Source organism: Elephantulus edwardii, unplaced genomic scaffold (assembly GCF_000299155.1).
Source record: "Elephantulus edwardii isolate Elephantulus edwardi_28Jun2011 unplaced genomic scaffold, EleEdw1.0 scaffold00016, whole genome shotgun sequence".
NCBI lineage: Eukaryota > Metazoa > Chordata > Mammalia > Macroscelidea > Macroscelididae > Elephantulus > Elephantulus edwardii.
Genome location: NW_006399766.1, coordinates 11,408,451 through 11,428,172, shown reverse-complemented (window position 1 = coordinate 11,428,172; position 19,722 = coordinate 11,408,451). Strand labels below are relative to the sequence as shown.

General features: G+C 42.7%; 1 pseudogene; it reads right to left on the bottom strand.

The window, feature by feature from the left end:
- Nucleotides 1-18,101: 18,101 nt before the first annotated feature.
- On the bottom strand, nucleotides 18,102-18,940 carry LOC102846042 (annotated as a pseudogene).
- Nucleotides 18,941-19,722: the final 782 nt, after the last annotated feature.

The window sequence follows — 19,722 nt, the reverse complement described above, 5'->3', positions numbered from 1 at the left end:
GGTAGAGAAAATGGTGCAGCAGTGAAGGAGTGAAGACCCAAAATCCCTGTAAATGTTCATTAAAATTAATAAAATTTAATAATAATAAAAAAAGGAAAAAAAGGAAAGCAAGATTCTGCTGAAAATGGTCCAAAAACGATTGGAGTAACATGTCAACAGAGAACTGCCAGATGTGCAGGTTCGGTTTAGAAGAAGCCATGGTAATAGGGATATTATAGCTAATGTTAGATGGATCTTGGAAGAAAGCAGGGAGTACCATAGGAATGTCTATGCAATAGGAATGTCATTGACTATGCAAAGGCATTTGACTGTGTGAAGCACAAGCTGTGGCTGACTCTGAGAAGAATGGAAATCCCAGAACATTTGACTGTGCTTATGTGAAACTTAAACTTGAACCAAGAGGCAGTCAGAACAAAGCAAGGAGAAACTGCATGGTTCAAAATCAGGAAGGGTGTCAGCTAGGAATGTATTCTGTCTCCATACCTTTTCCATCTTTATGCAGAAAAGATCATCTGAGATGCTGGGCTGTACTAGGAGGAATGTGGCATCAGGATTGGTGGAAGAGTCATCAACAACCTGCATTATGCAGATGACACAACCCTGCTTGCTGAAACTGAGAAGGACCTTAAGCGCTTTCTGCAGAAGATCAAGGACTACAGCCTTCAATATGGATAGAAGCTCAATATCAAGAAAACAAAGATTCTCACCACTGGCCCAATTGACAGCATCATTATGGATGGTGAAGAGATTGAGATTGCGAACAGTTTTAGCTTGCTTGACTCTACAATCAACACTCTTGGTACTAGCAGCCAGGAAATCAAGAGATGAATTACAGTGGGAAAGTCGGCTGTCAGGGACCTCTCCAAGGTATTGAAGAGCAATGGTATCACTCTGGAGACGAAGGTGTGCCTGACACAGACCATGGTCTTTGCAATTACTTGCTGTGCATTGGAGAGCTGGACAATGACTAGGTATGATAGTAAGAGAATTGATGCCTTTGAGCTGTAGTGCTGGAGATGAGTATTGAATATACCATGGACTGCAAGGAGAACTAGAGAAGGTGAAACCAGGCTGCTCCTTGGAGGCAAGAATTCTGAAGCTTTGTCTTAACATACTTTGGATATGTTGCAAGGAGGGACTAGTCCTTGGAGAGGGATATCATGTTTGGGAGGGTGGAGAGACAGTGCAGGAGAGGAAGACCCTCAATGAGATTGAGTGATTCAGTGATTGGAGTAATGGGAGTAGGTGTGTTGGAGAAAGTAAGGTTGGCACAAGATAGAGCAGGATTTAGGGCTGTTGTACATAGGGTCTCTATGAGTCGCAAGCGACTCGACGGCACATAACAACAACAACAAGATCCTCACTCCTCTACTACCACTTCCTCCCCCCTTGGGTCTCCATACATGTTTTATTTGTTATCCTTCTATTTTTTTTTACAATAGTGGTCTTATGTAGTATTTGTCCTTATGAGACTGAGTTTGTTCACTTTGCATAATGCTTTTCAGCCTCTTCCAAGTTATGTAATATAGGCATGTCCCTTTTACTAAAGGATCTTCTGTTCACTTTTGAAACTGAGCATTTGCATCCACAAGCAAATGCTTTACCTCCACTTTCAGTCTTCTCGGAATGCCTCCTGGAAGTTTCCCTAAGATCAGGTTACTGAGAAGGGAAAATTTATGCCATTTTTTTATCAGTGGTTCTGCATGATATGCAGATACCACTTGCATGTGGACAGTGGAAGCGCTGGAGTCCCTTTCTAGGACCTCTTTGAAGGACAATGGTGAAGGGAGTCCCTCCTGATATGCAAAGATTCAAGCAGTGCTCCCGGAAGAGGAAATGGTCAGATGCTCAGTTGTGTACTGATTAAATGGACTTTGGTCCATGGTCAGGGAGTTGGGAGGAGTGTGCTTGGAAAATTGATAATAAGGCAGTATGGGGGGGAAGTATGTGGATAACCCTTTCTGCATAAGCCAACATGTGAAGAGATTTCTGTCTTGTGAATGTTCACTAAAGAGTGGCCTCAGCAGAGGAAGACTTAAGCAGTCAAGTAGATGGAATGACATATCCTGTAGAAACCAGTCATCCTCTTTATCTGGCCTCTCTTGTTAGGATCTGATGAACACCTACAGTGGCGGTGGGTGGCAAGGATGGAAGTTATGCACAGGCTAAGGCCAGCTTGGCTGTACCCATTGCTGAGTGCCCACTCTGTCAGCATCAGGAACCAACACTGAGTCCTCGATGCAGGATCATTCCTTGGAGTGAGCAAACAGCTTGCATTGGACCACACACTCATCATAGAAAGGAATACATTTTGTTCTTATTGGAATTAGCACTTACTCTATAAATGGGTTTGCCTTTCCTGCGCACAACACTTCTGCCAAAACTGTCCATGGGCTTACAGAATGCTTTATTCATGGTCATGGTAGTCCACAGGGCATTGCCTCAGGTCGCAAGACTCACGTCACAACCAAAGAAGTACAATAATGGTCCTGTGCTCGTAGAGGTCACTAGCCTTCCTATACTCTTCATTCTGAAGCAGTTGGTTCATAGGATGATGGAATGGTCTTCTAAGGACAGTTACAGGCCCAACTTAAATACCTTGCAGTTAGTCAAATACCAGTTGCAGAATCAAGGCTGTGTGTAGTCCTTGCATGGGTGCAGAAAATCTTACCGTTCTCTTCACTTGTGAAATATAATATGTAAACATTTTTGGTTGAATGCATGTTCGTTGTATCATGATTGTATAATTCTCTTTATTTAGAGGTTGTGCATAGTTTAAAGAGGCAAATACATGCACCCAGGCCAAGACAAGGTAGATTTCATTTTCATTCTGTGGAGCATTGGAAGTAGGGGCAAAAAGTCAAACTAGCCTTTTCTATGAAGATGGCACCAAAAGTGAAGAAGGAAGCCCTTACCCCTCCCAAAACTGAAGCCAAAGCAAAGGCATTAAAGGCCAAGAAGGCATCCTGAACAGCATCCACAGCCAAGGAAAAAAAAAGAAGAAGATCCGCACGTCACCCACCTTCAGGCGGCCTAAGACGCTGAGACTCCGAAGGCAGCTCCAATACCTCCAGAAGAGCGACCCCAGGAGAAACCAGCTTGACCACTATGCCATCATCAAATTTCCCCTGACCGCTGAGGCAGCCATGAAGAAGACAGAAGATAGCAACACACTTGTGTTCATTGTGGATGTCAAGGCCAACAAGCACCAAATTAAACAAGCTGTAAGGAAGCTCTATGACATTGATGTGGCCAAGGTCAACACCTTGATTAGGCCTGATGGAGAGAAGAAGGCCGATGTCCGACTTGCTTTGGAGGTTGCCAACAGAATTGGGATCATGCCAACTGAGTCCAGCTGGCTAATTCTAAATACAAATTCTTCTCACAAAAAAAAAAAAAAGTCAAACTAAACCCCCTGCCATCAAGGCAATTCCGAATCATAATGATCCTATAGAATAGAGTAGAACTACACCATAGGTTTTCCAAGGCTGCCAATCTTTATGGAAGCTGACTGCCTCATCTTTCTCCCATAGAATAGCTGGTGGGTTTGAACTGCCAACCTTTTAGTTAAAAGCCCAACTATTAATCCACTGTCCCACCAGAGCTTTTAGAAGTAGACATAGATCACCTCAGTCTGATTAGAGGTTGAGCCTGGAGTTCAGTCTTTTATGAGAGCTGATTGATTTCCTATTTCCTCTTACTCTTATGGTGTAACCCTTGAGGGGGTCTCAGTGAAAATTCTGTGGTATTTACCAGAAACTAAGAAGCAGTCGTTCAAACACAATAAGGGGATATTGCATGGTTCAAAGTCAGAAGGTATGTGCATCAAGGTTGTAGCCTTTTACTATACCTATTCTATCTGCATACTGAGAAAATTGTTTGAGAAGCTGGATGTTATAAAGAGGAATGTGGCATCAAGATTGGAGGAAGACTAATCAACAACTTCCTTTATACAGATAACACAATCTTGCTTGCTGAAAGTGAAGTGGACTTGAAGATAATGAATTTTAATATGAATTACAGCTCAATAGCTCACATGATTTGGGCACTTGGCAAGGAGGTACTAGGCCTTGGAGAAGGACATCATGCATGGAAGGGTAGAGGAACAGTGCAGGAGAGGAAGACCCTGGGTGAGATGGATTGAATTAGTAACTGGAGTAATGGGGAGTATGTCGGAGACAATGAGATTGGCTCAGGATAGGGCAGATTTTTGAGCTAGCGTACATACGAGACACAGACAACTTGATGACACATAACAGACAATATCAAGAAAACAAAAGTATTTACAACTGGAACAGCAGACCATGATAAATAGAAAAAGACTGATACTGTTGAAGATTTCCTATTACTTGGATCCACAATCAACACTCATGGTAGCAGCAGTCAAGAAATCAGAAGACGTATTGCATTGGATGAATCTGCTGGATTTAAAGTGCTAAAGAGCAATGATGTCACTTTAAAGACTAAGATGTCCCTGGCTCGAGCTATGGTATTTTCATTTGCTTTGCATGCATATGAAAGTTGGACAATGAGTAAGGAAGATTGAAGAAGGAAATACACCTTTGAATTGTGGTGTTTGTAAAAAAAATATTGAGTAAAGCTCGAGCTGCCAAAAGAGTGAACAAATCTGTTTTGGGATAAGTGTAGCCAGAGTGCCTCTCGGAGGCAAGGATGGTGAGACTTTGTCTCGTATACTTTTGGGCTTGTAGTTAGGAAGGGTTAGGAAATGGACATCAATCATACGTAGAAAGTGGAGGGTCAGTGCAAGAGAGGAAGACATCCAAAGAGATGGATTTACACAGTAACTGCAGCAATGGCCTTACACACAGCAGAGCTTGTGAATGTGAGGCAGGATCAGTAAGATTTTCTCCTATTGGACAGTGCAGTTACTATGAGCTGACTTGATGGCACCCAACAATGGCAACTTCTTCACGGAACTTGAACTTCATTTTTTCTACTTTTAGTTCCATGAAACTTCTGAAAGCTCTTTTCAGTTTTTCAGACTCTCAGCTATTTTTCTGCATTGTTCAATGCCGAGGTTCTTAACCTTGGAAAAAGTTTGAAAAGTACAAGTACAGTCAGATGCCTGGTTCATTCCTCACTTCTGGGTTACTCTGTTCTCCAGAGTATTGACTTCTCCTTTCTTTGCTGCCTAGATGGCTCTTCAGTGCAATACACATATTTTTATCCTTGAACTTATTGTAATGGTTGGTTTGAAACAAGTTATTTACCGTTGCCTGAAACAGAAATTGATTATGGGCATTTTATAGCTTTTGTTTTATTTTATGAGCTTTTATAGCTCGTTCTTGCTTCCTCCACCCCGAGAATTAAGAAAATGGAAGAATGAAAATAGGGAGATCGGAGATAGCAGTGGCTTGAACAAGGGTCCAGATAAAACTGTGGAGAAATGAACATAAGTTAGGTGACGGGGTGAGGAGGAGCAGTGAGAAACAGAAGATAATAACATTTTCATTTTACAAAGTGGAAGATATTATCTATGGTTGATCAAACAGGAAATAGGAATTTATGTATTTTATTTAATGTTAAGTACTATTGAGTTGAGCATGACTCATAGTGACCCTATGAACAAAAGATCTGAACCCTGTTCTATCCTATGTCATCCTCACACTTCCTGATACACAAGAAGAGACCACTGAGACAGTCACTCTGTCAATCCACCTGGTTGAGAGTCTTCATCTCCTTTGCTGACCTTCTACCCTTCAAAGTATAATGTCCCTCTTCAAGGAATAGCCCCTCCTAGCAACATGCCTGAAGTATGTGAGGCAAAGCCTCATCATTCTTTCCTCCAAAGAACATTCTGTCTGTACCCTCTCCAAGACATATCTGTTTGTTTTCTTGGCCGTCCATGGGATGTTCAGTGCTCTTCTCCAACACCACAGCCAAAAGGCATCAATTCTTCTGTCATCCGTATTCATTGTCCAACCCTCAGATGCACAGCAAGTGATCAGAAAGACCATGGCCTGAATCAGATGCACCTTAGTCCTCAAACTGATGTCTTTACTGCTCAATACTTTGGAGATGCCCCTAACTACAGATTTAGTTAACAATCAGATGTAAGATGACTGGTCATGTTGAAGCTGATTTAATGTCAGGAAGCTAATTATTAGAGCAAAGACAAATAGCAGATGGGAGTGCTGGAAGTTAATTTATTCCCACCTTTCATAACATTATTGAATAAATGTTAACAAAGAGATACAGAAGAGGGGGGATATTCGAGGATTGTTATGGTTTCCAAGACTTAGTGGTTGATTTGATGTAGTAAATAAAGAGAAGGAAGAGGCAAAGATGACTTATAGATTTCTAGCTTCTGTGCTTGGACATATCCATTATCACAACTGAGGTAAAGAATATGGTCAGGAGGCAGTCATCAGAACAGAGCAAGCAAGCACTGCAGGGTTCAAAATTGGGAAGGGTATGCATCAAGGATGTGTCTTATCTCCATATCTTGTTAATCTATATGCGGAACAGATTATCCAGGAGACAGGGCTCTATGAGGAGAAATGTGGCATCAGGATTTGAGGTAGACTCATCAACAATCTGCATTATGCAGATGACACAACCCTGCTTGCTGAAACTGAGGAGGACCTGAAGTGCTTGCTGCAGATGGTCAAAGACTGCAGCTCAACATCAACATCAAGAAAACAAAGATTCTCACCATTGGGCCGATTGGCAGCATCATGATGGATGATGAAGACATTGAGATTGTTGACAGCTTCAGTTTGCTTGGCTCTACAATCAACACTCTTGGTATCAGCAGCCAGGAAATTAAAAGATGAATTGCATTGGAAAAGTCTGCTGTCAGAGACTTCTCCAAGGTAATGAGGAGGAATGACATCAGTCTGGAGACTAAGGTACACCTGATACAGGCCATGGTCTTTGCAATTACTTGCTATGCATCAGAGAGTTGGAAAATGACTAGGGATGATAGAAGTAGAGTTGATGTCTTTGAGTTGTGGTGCTAGAAAAGAGTATTGAATTTACCATGGACTGCTAGGAGAACAAATAAATTCGTCCTAAAGAGGGTGAAGCCAGGGTGCTCCTTGGAGGCAAGGATTCTGAAGCTTCGTCTGACATACTCTGGACATGTTGCAAGGAGGGACCAGTCCTTGGAGATGGACGTCATGCTTGGGAGGGTGAAGGGACAGCACTGAAGAGAAGACTCTCAATGAGATGGACTGATTCAACTGGAGTAATGAGGATAGGTGTGTCGGAGACAGATTGGCAAGGGTTAGAGCAGGGTTTAGGGCTGTTATACATAGGGTCACTATGAGTTGCCGGCGACTCGATGGCACATAACAACAACAACAACAACAACATATAGTTCAAAGTAGAACTTGTTAAATTTTTTGTTGCATGTGAGACCTTGTATTGGAGATGTCTATTTTTGTTGATGATATGTGCCATTGAGTTCTCTATGACTGTTTGCAACTCTATGAACAACAGATCTGAAACCCACCCTATCCTGCCATCTTCACAACCTCTGATGTGCTTGAGCCCAAGATTACAGTCACTGTGTCAATTTATCTTGTTGAGGATCATTCTCTCTATCTCTGAATCTCCTCCTTCCTTGGCATTTCAGCTTCTCCTAAGGCCTGACCCCTCCTGACAACATGCCTAAAAGTATGTGTGACGAAGTCTCACCATCCTTGCATCTCAGGAGCATCCTGGCTCCACTTTGTCCAAGATAGACTTGCTTGTTCTTTTCGCAGTCCATATACTCTTTTCCAACATCACAATTCAATCCTGTCAGTTCTTCTGTCATCCTTATTTATTGTCCAACTTTCAGATGCAGTTTAAAAGACCATGACACATTGCAAAGTGTACTAGGGGGAGGAGAATGTGCAAGAATGAATGAATAACAAAAAGGAAAAAAATTGGAAAGGAAAAAAAAAAGACCGTGGCTTGAGTCTCATGGAGGTGTATAGTAGACACACACAAATGTGACACACTTGAGAAAGATCTGACATGGGGATGTTGATTTGGGAGTCTTTAGCATATGGCTGATGGTTGGAAGTGCTTGAGCCCTTTTGGGACCCTCAAGTAATAGGGGGAAAGGCAGAGGAATAGATACATATACATGCAGATTTCTTAATTTGGCTGTTGAAATGTGGATATTGCATCTTTTACATGTGATGTGTATGTGTGTGTTGTGTTCATAATTAAGTGGGTGCTCTGTGGGAGAAGATGGGCAATCTTCTCCCCTGTAATTTGCTGCTTCTGAAAAGCAACTGGAGGGTCAGATGTGAGTCAGTTCTGACTTGACAGTAAACATGTGCAGCAACTACTAACTCTGTAATGTGGTTTGGTCACTCTACTATTTATTAAATGGTTCTTGAGTCAAAGATTCTATTCTGATGTTGTTGTTATGTGCCATCAAGTGGCCTGCAACTCATAGAGACCCTATGTCCAACAGCCCTAAATGCTGCTCTATCCTGTGCTAATCTTATTGTCTCCAACACAACTACACCCATTACTCCAGTCACTAAATCAATCCATCTCATCTCTTTTGCCGTCCCTCCAACCTCCCAAGCATGATGTCCCTCTCCAAGGACTGATCCCACCTTGCAACATGTCCACAGTATGTCAGATGGAGCTTCAGAACCCTTACCTCCAAGGAGCAGCCTGGCTTCTGATGTTGCTGTAGATAAATCTGTCTACTTGGCAGGCATCATTGGTAACTGCAGTCAGGTGCAGAGTGGGCAGATCAAATGAGCCCTGCCCTTTCCATGGTTCCATCTGAGTAAGGCCTGTATTTGTCATTTGATCTTGCATTCATTTAAAACCTTCAGCAACTGCACCCTCCCCCAATACCTTGCTATAAACTGGCTTCATACACTAATAGAACTCGGGAATGTTGATATATTCAAACTATGGTATTCCAATGTTTCCATAGTAACTAATGCACACCAGGAGGGGAAAGATGGAGCATAAGTGAGAATAGCATTCTAACAAAATAAGTGAGGGACGAAGAGGCTTTCGACATGTGATTACCTCTTGTTTAGAGATAGAAAGATAGTCATCTTCTTAATAATGGGGTTATAAAAGTGGTTACAATGAAACTTGTCAACAGCCATTTGTGTTCCATTTTTCTCTATAATCATCACCATCAAAAGCATTTAAATGCTTCTCTGCCCAAAAATACTGTACAGAGTGAGTTAAATGGACTTAGTTGCCATTCTCTTATGAGCCTGCAATCAAGCTAGGACAGGTTAGGCTAACGTTCATATTACAGTATGCCACATAGAGCTTTGACCCAGTAGGTGCTATGGGGAGTACTAATTCAAAGAATTCTATTAAAGCCTTTTGAAATCTGTTTGCTTTGGGGCAAGATTTTACCAGTAATTCAACATTGCCCTGGTTAAAGGCTGTGGGAATAGGGGGCTGCCCCTGTGCTGCCAGTTAATTTTCGCCTTTCCTCCCTAATACCCTTACCCTTCTTCCCCCTTCCTCAAATGCATTCTATGCACCATTCCCACCAATTAAAAAAAAAGCGAGCCTGTTTGTTTCTTCTCTTGGCCTGTTCCGATGTTTGTACAAATATAGATAGATACATGCTCTCCACATAAATATTTTTCCCATATGCATTTTTAATTACCTTCTGATTTACTAAAACAGGAAAAACAATATGTTGACCTATTAAACTGATGGCTACGCACAGACAGTGCATATGAATATTAAGGTCATTAGTATGAATGGACATTCTAAGGATGGAGAGATGACTTTTTTTTCTTTTTAGAATAACAGAGATTAAATCTCCACAGATTAATGTAGCAACAGGTGAGATATCAGCTGAATCCAGAAGAGAAGCTCAGAGAGTGTTGCTGTTAGGTTCCATTGAGTAGAGTATGACTCATAGCAACCCCGTGAATAACACATCTGAGCCCTGTCTTATCCTGTGCCATCTTCATCTTCTCTGACCCTCATGAACCCCTAGCATAGTTACTCATTAAGGGCTTTCCTGACTCTTGCTGATCCTCCACCTTTCCAGCATGATGTCCCTCTCTAAGGAATAGCCTTTCCAAGCAGTATGACCTAGGGAGTTATAGTGGCCTAGTGGTAAGAAATTGTGCTGCTAACTCAAAGGCATGTGGTTCAAAGCTGCCAGCTACTTCATGGGAGAAAGATGGGCAGTCTGCTGTCATGCAATCAACTGCCTCTGAAAACCCGCTGGAGGCTCAACTATGAGTCATTTTGGTATAAAACAACCACCAAAACAAAGCAACATGCTCACTGTGTGTGAGATGAAACTTTGTCATCTTTGCCTCCAAGGAGCATTCTGGCTCTACTTTCTCCAAGACTTGTCTCTTTATTTGTTTTTAGCAGTCCATGGGATATTCAGTGCTCTTCTCCAGCGCCACAGCTCAAAGGCATCAATTCTTCTTCTATCACCCTTATTTACTGTCCAGCTCTCAGATCCACAGCAAATGATTGGAAATACCATGGAATGAATCAGGTGCACCTTAGTCTTCAAACTGGCAGCATTGCTCTTCAGTACTTTAGTGAGGTCCCTGCCAGAAAGTACATTTACTCCTCACTTAATGATAGTGAGGATGGCACAGGATAAGGCAAGGTGTCGAGCTGTTGTTCATAGGGTCCCTATGAGTTTCAGTCTACTCGGCTTTGCCTAACAACAACAACAACAACAACAACAACAACAACAACAACAACAACAACAATTCTTATCAGATATTTTGGATTCGACTGGTACAGGAGGCTATTGCCCCTCCTTCTGCAGCAGAGCATCTAGTGGATTCTAACTGCATGCCTTTGGGATTGCAGTGCAGCTTCTTGCCACTAGGCCACCAGAGCTCCCTGATGACACTAGTAAAAAATCAGACTATTCTGAGCATTGCACATCTGCATTGTAGCAATGTAGCAGTGTATGCCAAGATGCAAGGTGAGAGAAACCTCGCTGGCTGTGATGGGCTGGGCTATGATTCTCAGTAGTTTTGCAGCTATGGAATAATGCAGTTTGGCAGTTATGTAACGATGCCATCTGCCACCTTGTGATCTAATGTAGTCATCCTCCATTTTTTCCATAATGCTGATTTCTGTATGATGACTTGTCCTTTGGAAACTCATCATGTCAGTGAGGAGTATCAGTCTGTCTGGGATTCAACTTAGCATGATTCCTTCCCCACATTCTCTTCTTTCTTAAGATACTGTTTTTGTAAATTTTGTGAGAGGATATTGCTTATCTTTCTCCAGAGGAGCTGCCAACAGATTTGAACTTCCAGCAAGGCTCAGACTTTAAGTTAGCAGCACAATTTCCTACATAGTATGGCACCAGAACTTCTTCTGTTCCCCCTCCCTGATAGTTGTGTGTTGTTGTTGTTGTTGTTGTTGTTGTTAGGTGTTATTTAGTCATCTGCAACTCATGGTGACCCTTTGTACAGCAGCCCTAAACCCTGCTCTATCCTGTGCCAATTTTATTGTCTCTGACACACCCACCCCCTTTACCCCAGTCACTGAATCAATCCATCTCATAGAGGGTCGTCCTCTCCTGTGCTGTCCCTTCACCCTCCCAAGCATGGCATCCCTCTCCAAGGACTAGTCTCTTCTTGCAACATGCCCAAAGCATGTCAGACGAAGCTTCAGAATCCTTGCCTCCAAGGAGCAGCCTGGTTTCACCTTCTCTATGTCAAACCTGTTTGTTCTCCTAGCAGTCCATGGCATATTCAACACTCTTCTCCAGCACCACAGCTCAAAGGCATTAATTCTCTTTCTATCATCCCTAGTCACTGTCCAGCTTTCGGATGCATAGTATTTGCAAAGACTATGGCCTGGATCAGGTGTACCTTGCATAATTTTTAAAAAAACAATCTTCAGATTAGTTTCTGTGTAAATGCATTGCGAGATTAGAAGCAAAATATGAAGCAAGAGAAGTGCCTGTAGTGTGAGCTTCATCAATGGGAAATAATGTCACTTTCCTAGAGTTGTTAGGGGAACATACATCAGAATGATGACACTGTATGGCTACAGGACTAGTATTTATTGTTATTGTGTGCCATCAAGTCAGTATTAACTCAGAGCTTACCCTCCAGGGGGTTTACAGAGGCTGCTCTTAAACCACGGAGCATCTTGCTTCCTCCAAGCAGATGGTGTATTTGAACCTTGTCCCTTTGTGTTGGCTGCATAACTCTTTCCCACTAAGCCACTATCATTCCCTGTGGGCATTATGGTTTAGATCAATTTTCTTCTGCTTTATTTCAGGGCAATTGCATGAAAGTCATATTAAGGAACATGTCATTGCAGATATGAATTCCTTTTTAGTTTTATTTTTCTCAGCATCGAGTTCAGAACCTAATTGATTATCAGAAAAGGGGTCGTGGTACTAGGGATATTGTAGCTGATGTTAGATAGATCTTAGCTGAAAGCACAGAATACCAGAAGAATGTCTATCTGTGTTTCATTGATTAGGCAAAGGCATTTGACTGTGTGGATCATAACAAGCTGTGGATGACTCTGAGAAGAATGGGAATCCCAGAACATTTAATCGTGCTAATGCGAAACCTATACTTGGACCAAGAAGCAGTCATCAGAACAGAGCAGGGCAACACTGCATGGTTCAAAATTGGGGAGGGTGTACACCAGGGCTGTGTTCTATCTCCATACCTCTTCAACCTGTATGCAGAGCAGATTATCCGAGTGGCTGGGCTCTATGAGAAGAAGCGTGGCGTTAGGATTAGTGGAAGATCTATTAACAATCTGCGTTATGCAGATGACACAACCCTGCTCACTGAAACTGAGGAGGACCTCATGCACTTACTGCACAGGGTCAAGGACTGCAGCCTTCAGTGTGGACTGAGGCTCAATGTCAAGAAGACAAAGATTCTCACCACTGGACCAATTGGAACATCAGGATGGATGGTGAAGAGATTGAGATTATTCACAGCTTCAGTTTGCTCAGCTCCATGGTCAACACTCTTGGCACCAGCAGTCAGGAAATCAGAAAACGTATTGTGATGGGAAAGTCTGCTGTTAGGGACCTCTCTGAAGTACTCAAAAGCAATGGTGTCTCTCTGGAGACTAAGGTGCAACTGATAAAGGCCATGGTCTTTGCAATTACTTGTTATGCATCAGAGAGTTTGACAATGACTAGGGAGGATAGAAGGAGAATTGACGCCTTTGAGCTGTGGTGCTGGAGAAGAGTATTGAATGTACCATGGACTGCCAAGAAAACAAACAGATTCATCCTAGAGAGGGTTAAACCAGGCTGCACCTTGGAGGCAAGGATTCTGGGGCTTCGTCTGACATACTTTGGACATGTTGTAAAGAGAGACAGGTCTTTGGAGAGGGACATCATGCTAGGTAGGGTAGAGGGACAGCGCAGGAGGGGAAGACCCTCTATGAGGTGGATTGATTCAGTGACTGGAGTAATCGGGATGGGTGTGTCAGAGGCAATGAGATTGGCACAGGATAGAGCAGGGTTTAGGGCTGTTGTATATAGGGTCGCTATGAGTCGCAAATGACGGCATATAACAACAACAATCATCTCTCCGTTTTGAATGTACAGTCATTCAAAATTTTTAATTATAATAATTCCATAATGATTTGCAGTTTGTTGGAAAATAATTAAAAAGAGTCCAATAGTGTAGTTTTGTTCACTGTATTGATATTAAAAAATGAATTAATATGTTTTCCATAACTTCTTGGACTACTGCTTATGGCAACCCTTTGAACAAAAGATTTAAACCCTGTTCTATCCTGTGCCATCATCGCACTTCCTGACACACAAGAGCCCAGTGCAGGTTCAAGAAAACAAAGATTCTTACCACTGGACTGATAGGAAACATCAAGGTGGATGGAGAAGAGACTGAAACTGTCAACAACTTCATCTTGCTTGGATCCACAATTAACACTCTGAGTACCAGCAGTCAGGAAATAAGGAGACACATTGCACTAGGAAAATCTGCAGTTAGGGACCTCTCCAAATTATTGAAGAGTCATGATGTCAGTTTGAGGACTAAGGTGCATCTAATTCAGGCCATAGTCTTGCTATACATCTGAGAGCTGTACAGTGAATAGGGATGACAGAAGAATTTATTCCTTTGAGCTGCAATCTTGGAGAAGAGCACTGAACATCTCATGGATGGCCAAAAGAACAAACAAATATGTCTTAGAGAGGGTGTCTTGGAGCCCAAGTGCTCTTTGGAGGAAATGATGATGAGTCTTTGCCCCACATACTTTAGGCATGTTGCTAGGAAAGGCTATTCCTTGGAGAGGGACACGATGCTAGGAATGGTAGAGAGTCAGCAAAGAAGAGGAAGACCCTCACCAGGTGGATTTCCATAACTAATATCCCCGATTTATAAAAGGTTATACACTGAAAAGGTTATTTCCTATTACAGATACTCTACAGTGCCTGGAGTACAGAATAGAAACTTTTCTCTTTCCTAGGAAGACCTCAAAGGAGTTGTGGTGGTGTAATTTGGTCCATGTTAGGCTTCCAGCCAGAAAGCTGGCAGTTGGAATCCAGCAGATGCTCTGCAGGAGAAAGATGGGCAGTCGCCTTTCATAAACATTTACAGCATCAGGCATCCTATGGAAATTTACTACGAATCAGAATCAAGTCAAAGGCAGGGGGTTTGGGTTTTGGTTAGCCTTCCCTCAGCCCCTGGCAGGCCAAGAATGGTGTTCTTTGAGATAAAACAAATGCTCTGAGCACTAGCATGGAACAGTGACTGCCCTTTCTATTTTTCATAGCCCTCTTCTGAAACTATATTTCAAAAGCAGGCCACCACTGCTAAAAGTCGTGTGATAGATACATCTATAACAATGAAGAAGGGGAAAAAGAATAGAGGCTGTTGAGGCTGTTTAGGTGCAGCCAAACACCTTATGATTTGGAGGTCTAGGGTCATAGTCTCATGGAATGTTCTAGCCAATTGGCCTAATAATGTTCCTAGGGCTTCTACTCTCTCTCCTAGTTTTGGTTGGTGTTTTGTTGATTGGCAGTGTTGTGGTGTTTTGGGTTTGTTTTATTTTTGTCCTAGTGTTTAGGTTCTAAAAAGCTTTCTAGTGACCATCTAAGGTACAACAAAAATCATATGGAATAGTAAGAGGCAGGATAGTCAGAAATAGGAGTGTATAGAATGTATGGAAGCTCTGGTGGCTTAGTGATAAGAAGTTGAACTGTCAACCCAAAGGCACAAGGTTCGAATCTACCCTCTCCTCCATGGGACAGTTTCCCCCAGTGCCTCTGAAAACCCACTGGAAGGTCAGCTATGGGTCAGCTCCAACTCAACACCACACACCATCACCACAAGAGGAAGTATAGCTTCATGCCTCCATAAACAGCTGCTCCCTTTGTCATGAAACCGGAAGAATTGGATGGTGCCTGGCTACAATGACTCAATGTTTTGACCAAGAATTCAATAGAGGAATTGAGCAAAAGAAAGAAAATACAAGACAAATTTTTAAAGCCTCATGTACTCTAAACTTTCTGGAGCTATCCATAAAGGGTCAATGAACTCCTGAAACCATTGCCCTAAGATAATCTTTAAACCTGAAACAAACAAACAAACAAACAAATGTCCTTTGAAATCTTTAAACCAAATAATAGCTTACCTGGAAAAGATATCTGTCCTGAGCATTGTGTTCTTTTGAGAACTATCTATAGAGGATGAAATTAACAATAGCAACTTGAAAAATTAGGTCAGAACCTTAGGGGAGAGTGATTTCATAGTAAAGAGAAAGGAACAACTCAGCAAACGATAACAAGAAAGATTGCACAACTCAAAGAATATAATCAGTATCACCCGGGGATCATAAAGACTGTTGAATTGGTGTAGGTTCTACCTTGGGTATTCTCAACAGGAACAAATAAAGAAAAATTCTACAGAAGAGCAAGCTATTAAACATTTGTCTAAACCATTTCTTTTTTTAAAGAAAAAATTATTTTATTATTTTGTGTGTGTACTGTCAAATTGGGTCTGACTGGTACGGAGGAGATTGCCCCTCCCTCTCCAGCAGAGCATCTGGTGGAGTTGAACTCTGTGCTTCTGGAATTGTAGTGCAGCTTCTTACCACTAGGCCACCAGTGCTCCCTTGTCTAAACCATTTCTAACTAGACTTGCAGTAACAGAGACACATTTATCACGGCACACAACCAAGCAAAAGACAAAGAGATCCATGCATTAAATATTTACTTAGTCTATCTGTGGCAAAAGCAAGTGATTTTGGTAGATTATTGAGAAAGGAAGGGATTGTGTTTTTGAATTCACGATGGAATGAAGGAGAAATTACCCTTTTTGTCTGAGAGAAGATTTTATCAAACAGGAGCTCTGTCAGTTGATAGAAGAAATCTTGGCTTGAGGGTACAGAGAAGGCATTTCAGTTTGAGTTTTAGCCTGGGAGAATTCTTGGAATTGAAGTTTGGGATATAAGAAAGAAACTAGTATTGAGTGATGATTTGTGGAGAGTAGAGGGATTGGCAGGAAGAGGCACTGGAGTGAGAATGAGGTAATGTGGACCGAATGGCTCATTTGCATTTGTGTATAGTGAAGGCCTGTTACAAGGATCTATAGACAGAAGTCAAACATTCTATATATAAATCCCAAGTGCCTCCTATGTTCCTAGCACTGCCATGAGAACCACCATCCAGTCTAGATTTTGATCTCTAACAGAGACACCTAAGAATGGTAGGATGGTTTTCCTACACTATTTTTTTTCTCCAGGGGAGAAAGACATCAGTCTCCTCCCATGTAATTTATTGCTTCCGAAAAGCCACTGGTGGGTCAGTTATGAGTTGGTTCTGACTCCATGGTACGCAACCACCACCACTGCCAGCCCTAAGGGAGCTCTGGTGACTAATTCTAAGGTGGCGCCTCTCGGTCTATTTGAACCTGTGTCCCAAGGGAGAAAGCTGGGTAATTTCCTCCTGTGTGATTTACAGCCTCCGGAAACACACTGGAGGGTCAACTATGAGTCAGTTCCAAATTGATGGCAATAAATCGAGTTGAAACAACCCTAACTCCCTTTAATAATTTGCTATGCATCTGTCAGAAAGCTCGACAATGACTAGGGATGATAGAATTGATGCCTTTGAGCTGTGGTGCTGGAGAAGAGTATTGAATAGATCATGGACTGCTAGGAGAACAAACAAGTTTGTCCTGGAGAGGGTGAAGCCAGGCTGCTCCTTTGAGGCAAGGATTCTGAAGCTTCGTCTGATAAACTTTGGACATGTTGTGAGGAGGGACCAGTCCTTGGAGAGTGACGTCATGCTTGGGAGGTTGGAGGGACAGCACAAGAGGGGAAGACTCTTGAGGTGGATTGATGCAGTGACTGGGGTAGTGGGAGTAGGTGTGTCAGAGACAATATGGTTGGCACAGGATAGAGCAGGGTTCAGAGCTGTTGTACATTGGGTCACTTTGAGTTGCAAGCACTCACTTAACAACAAAACAACAATGGGTCTGTCATCTCATAGCTATGATGCCCAAATATGCCCAAAGTGATCTTCTTGATGGAAATGAATTCCTAGATTTCTTTCTTATTATGGACTGGCTGGTGGGTTCAAGTCTCCACCCTTACTTACTAATGGCTTGGTTGTTGTTGTGTGCTGTGCAGTCGGAATCGATTCACAGGTTGACAGTTCACTAAGACACCAGAGCTCCCTAATGATGCCTCTGTTGTTGTTGTTGTTGTTGTTGTAGTATACTATTGAGTTGGAATGACTCATAGAACTAGTGGGTTTTCTTTTTTTCTTATGAGAAGTAGTTGGTTTTTATTTATTTCTTATTTTTGGTAGTATGTTTCTATTGCCTTCTGAAAGATACAGCTGTAACTCCTCCCAGTACAGAGCTGACTGCACCCACAGAGCGCCTTCATCCAGACACACCTCATTTTTCATGTCACAGCAAAACCAGTGTAACACTGACCACGTTAAAGTCACTGCATCCTTCCTCCTCCTGCCTGACTTCCAGGCTCGCATCTGTGAGGGGAGCAGGTCACACCCTTCAAGACCATCAGGATGTTCCAGGCAACACTCCCTCCACCTCCAGATACCCTGCTTCCAGAGCAGGCTGACCAGAGTCACTGTATCCATCAGGGGTGGTGAGGCTGTGGCCTGTGTTCCTGACGCTCTAAGATCTCCGGCGCCTGGTGGGAAGACACAGCAAAAGGATACTTCTGTAGGCTGTGGTGAAGTCCTAGTTCAGCATCCAGTCCAGGATGTTGGCGATGTCTGACTTGAGCGGGTGCCCCGTGCGGGTGTACACGGTCTCCTCTGTCACCTTCCTGAAGGCCATATTGGTGCTCTGCAGGATGTTCGGAGCCCTTCTCATGTCTCCACTAGAAAGGGTGATGAGGGCTTTCATGCCATCCTCGCTCACATCAACGTTCTCTTCTCCTATGACGTGCTCAAGGCGGGGGACCATCAGCTCAGGAGTCAGGGGGCCGAACCGGAAGCGTGTACACCTTGACTACAGGGCGGGGATGATCTTCAACAGGTAGTTACAGATGAGGCAGAATCTGGTGTTTTCTGTAAACTTCTCAATCACTCTCCTCAGGGCATTCTGGGCATCCTGGGTCATGGCGTCTGCTTCGTCCAAGATCACAAGTTTAAAGCCTTTCTTAAATATTGTCCTTGTGCTGGCAAAGCTCAGGATTGGTCCCCGAACTATCTCTATTCCTCGGTCATCAGAAGCATTGAGCTCCAGGACCATGGAGCCGAACTCTTTATCTTTGTAGAGCTGCTTGGCACAGGCGAGGATAGTGGACGTCTTTCCTGTCCCGGGAGGACCGTAGAGCAGCAGGTGGGCAGTCTGTCCTCACTGATAAACTTCTGGATGGTACTCAAAATGTCCTGATGAGAAATGAGGTCACTGAGCGTCTGTGGCTGGTACTTTTCAACCCAGGGCAGATTCCTGCTCTTGGCTCCCGCGGGCTGCTGTTGCTCCTTGGATGCAGGGGTCTCCATAGCGGGGAGACAGAAGTCACCGAGACCACTAAGCCGTGCACAAACAGAATAGAGCTAATCCGTCTCCCAGACCCTGATCTAGTGGGTTTTCAAAGGCAGAAACTGCATGGGAGGAGATTGCCCATCTTTCTCCTGTGGAGCAGCTGGTGGATTTGAACCACATACCTTTGCATAGGCAATACAGTTCACCACCACTAAACCACCAGAGGATATCCTCTTTGGGGCAATTTAATTTTGATTTTGCCCCCAGTTGAGAATTTTCTGATGTTAAGTTTCATTATTCTATACTTTTTGTTCTGTTAAGTCATCTTTTTAAAAATCAAGTTTAAAAAGGTTTCTCAAAACAATGCATTCACATGGACAAAAATTAAATAAGAGAAAAGGATTTAGGCAATAGGGAACTGTCCCCTACTCCACTCCTCCCTACCCGTGGTCTCATTCTCTGAGGATTGTCACTTTTGTTTCTGATCCCCCCCAATGATTCCTGCCATTTTCATCTATCCATTCATTTGTCCACTTAAAGCACTTACTGAAGACAATCAAAGGCCATAGCCATAATATGACTTACATCTCAATATCAAGAAAACAAAGATCTTCACAATTGGATCAAGAGAAAAGATCACAATTGATGGAGAAAATATTAAAGTTGTCAATGATTTAATTTTATGTGGCCCCACTATCAACAGTCATAATTACAGCAGTCAAAAAATCAAGACATTTTGCACTGGACAAATTCGTACCAAGGTCTACTTTAAAGTGCTAAATATATTCATGGATAGTGGCTA